Below are 3,576 nucleotides of genomic sequence, written 5' to 3'. Positions count from 1 at the left end.
GAGAGAGAGAGAGAGAGAAACATCAGTGTGAGAGAGACACATGGATTGGTTGCATCCTGCTCGAGCCCCGACCGGAACCCCGGATTAAACCTGCAACCCAGGTACATGCCCTTGTCCGGGAATCAAACCGTGACACCCTTCAGTCTGAGGGCCAGCGCTCTAACCACTGAGCAACCCGGCTAGGGCAGCCTTCGGCAGAAAAAGCAAAAGGGAAGTTTGAGGGTTGCTTTTCGGCATTCTGGACTTGTTTGTTTTTTTAAAGAATGTGGATGTGTCATTATGGTCCCCACCGCCGTCTGGCAGATCTGTGGATGTCTTAGAAAAGATGACAGGGTGGTGTGGCTCTTGTGTCTCTGTCCCTGGCATCCTGAGCCCTGGCTCTGGGCAGGAGTTAGAGAGAACGTGGCTACGAGTCCAGAGCCAGTGGCACAAGCTGCCCTGCAGATGTGGGGGGTCTGTTGGGGGGGGTTCTCTGCCCACAGCAGCACCTGGCAGGTACCCTGCCCCTGGGGCTCCTGGGAAGAAAGCTGTTGACCCAGCTGAGCCCGGGGAGCGAGCAACACAGGTCCCTCCCTGGCCCCCGCGGCTGCCGGGGAACAGGTTTGGCAGAGAAATGAAATGACTAGCTCACCATCAGGCAGGGAGGGGACCGCTGAGAGCGTGGTGGCTGGTCTGGAGTCACCATTTGATTGGCAGCCGTCACTTTTACACCCTAAGCAAGAGATCCCCTTAGCACCGGACAAAAGAGCCATTTCTTGAAAAAATAAGACCAGCCCTTTCATTTATTTATTTGTTTGTTTGTTTAATTGATTTCAGAGAGGAAGGGAGGGGGAGAGAGAGATAGAAACATCCATGATGAGAGAGAATCATGGATCGGCTGCCTCCTGCACGCCCCACACTGGGGATGGAGCCTACAACCGGTGCATGTGCCCTGACCGGGAATGGAACCCGTCACCTCTGGATTCCTGGGTTGACACTCAACCACTGAGCCACACCGGCTGGGCCAGGCCATGCTAATTTTTAAGTGGGTGGTTTCCTGTGGCCCTTGGCAGAGAAAAGGCCCCCCCCACCCCCGACCTGGGGAGGCGGTTGGGTTGGTGAAATGAAGTCAGGTGGGACCCGCGGGTTCCGCTGTGGTCACAGCATCCTCGTGGGTTCTGCTGGGCGGCCAGGCCTGCAGCTGCTGGTCACGGGCCTCTTCAGAGAGTCCGGTGTCCGTGGATAGTTCCTGTGTGAACCCGAGTCCAGTTAGGACCTGGGGAGGGGGCCGCTCCCGCTGGCTCCCGGTGGCAGGTGCGCCCTAGAGCGGGGGGAGGTCCCAGGAGGGCCCCCAGCCTGCACTCAGGGAGGCCCAGGGTGCAGACAGGACTTTCACGGGGCTCGAAGGGCTGCAGAAGCAATTCTTCGAATGTTCCAGGAGAGGGGCTGCCAGTGGCCTGGCCCTGTGCTCCCCACATCCTTCCTCCGACCGACCTGGGGGCTCCTCAGGGACCCCCACTGCAGAGCCGTGGGCAGGTGCTGTCCCTGCGTCACAGGCTGAGAGGCAGCAGTCAAATCCACGGGAAGACGTGCTCAGTGGTCTGAGCGAGGCCATCCAAGGGGACGGGGACACTCATGCAGTTCCACCAGGTTCGCGGTGAGCGCTCCGTCCGGAGCTTCTGTTTTTTGGATACTTTTGGAACAGATGTGACTTTCACAGATAAACCATAGCCCATCAGCCTGGCCGGTGTGGCTCAGTGGATAGAGCATAAGCCCTTGGACTGAAGGGCCCTGGGCTCGATTCCGGTCAAGGGTAGGTACCTGGGCTGCAGGCTTGATCCCCAGTCCCGTTCGGGGGCACGTGCGGGAGGCAACCAATCGATGTTTCTCTCTCTCTGTCTCTCCCCCTCCCTTCCACTCTAATAATCAATGAAAACATATAGCTCTCATCATTGATGTTTCTATCCCTCTCCCCCGTCCCTTCCTCTCTGCAATCAATAAAAGTATATTTATTTTTAAAAAAATCATAGCCAATTATAGAGTTACTTTGTAACCAAATAACTTCAAAAGCAAAATACCCAAACCCTTTAGAAATTGAATTGCAGAAATGACATTTAACGTGGAATGTGGAGCGTTGGCTGCAGGGAGGAGTGTTTGGGGGGTGGGGGCCGCAGCCCCGTCCAGGCCCCGGGTGATGGTCCTGAATCAGGGCCCTGGCCGGAGCAGTTCTGATGCCTGGGAGCCTGTCCGGCCGCCCGCCCGCGGCCCCTGGGGCTGGAGCGCAGGCCAGCGCTGACATCAGAGCTTCGGCCGCATTTTTGTGCGGCGTGTTTATTTTTGTCAGGCGCGCTGTTATTTTTTTATGAGCTCAGAATGGCAGACATCTCAGGAATGTGCCCCTTGACTCGGTTCCTTGCGGGAGCCAACAGCAGACGACGGACTTGACACCAAATTGGGGAGAAATCGCGGAGAGGCGCCCTCCCCGTCTGACCCCCTTGGCGCGGCCGCTCCCCGCTGGCTGTGACCAGGGACACGGCTGGCTCTCCGAGCTCCAGGCCGAGTCTCTGGTGCTGAGAGTCCCGAACTCATTCACCTTCTGGAACCCGACAGCCCACGGGTCCCGGCTGCCTGTCACAACGTGAGCCGGTGCAGCAGAGGGACGCAAGCTGCACAATTGATGTTTAGAAGAGAGAGCAGATCCCACGAGGAGGGAGTCCAGCCCAGCCCGGGGTGCCCTGCCCTGGGCCAGGGGCCCCGCGCCCTTCCCTTCCCTTTCTGTCCAGGCCCAAATCGAGATGAAAGGAGATTTATGGTCCGTCCACTGCCTCTGTTTTCCCATCTGCCAACAAGGTCCCTCTTGTATCATTTCTGAGATCGTAGCATTGTAGGACCTTCAGGTCATTTGGCTCAACTGCACTCCCCCCCCCACACCTCTCCCCTCACCCCCAACCCTACCCATACCCTCCCGCACCCCGCCACACACCCTCCCGCAGCTGCAGACTCCGGGTCAGAGAGGCAGGCCGGGGTCAGAGAGGCTGGTTGATGTGCATGCCTCCCGGCAGCCCATGGCCATTTTTGGAGGGAAGGAGTTTGTAAATGAAAATAACTTGGGTTTAACTGACATTCCACACGGGAGGGCGGCAGCCCACGCTCCCTCTCTTTTTAAAAAAAAATTTTTATAAACTTTTTAAAGAAATATATTTTTTATTGATTTCAGAGAGGAAAGGGGGGAGAGAGAGAGAGGGAGAGAGGGAATCATCAATGATGAGAGAGAATCATGGATCGGCTGCCTCCTGGTACGCCAATGGGCAGTTTACAGGTAATGGAGGCCTGGCATTTGCAAAAGGGCTGGTGGCTCTGGTTTGCAACAAGGTTGTCGATCTTTCCGTGATCACAGGCAGCGCCCGGATGGGGAGGAGAGGCCACATGTCCAGGTGAGCGCCCAGGCCCACAGGCTGCTCCCAGCCCGGTTAGGCTGTGCCTCCTCCAGTCAGAACAGCACCATCGCGGCCAACGGAGCGTGATGCCTGTTCTTACCGTCCTAGCTAGTCCCCAACAGCCTGTTCTGCCCCATCAGCTTGACAGATGAGGAAACTA

The sequence above is a fragment of the Myotis davidii genome, unplaced genomic scaffold (assembly GCF_000327345.1).
Source record: "Myotis davidii unplaced genomic scaffold, ASM32734v1 scaffold875, whole genome shotgun sequence".
NCBI classification, from domain to species: Eukaryota; Metazoa; Chordata; class Mammalia; order Chiroptera; family Vespertilionidae; genus Myotis; species Myotis davidii.
The sequence above is the reverse complement of the archived record's forward strand: the minus strand, read 5'-3'. Positions refer to the sequence as shown.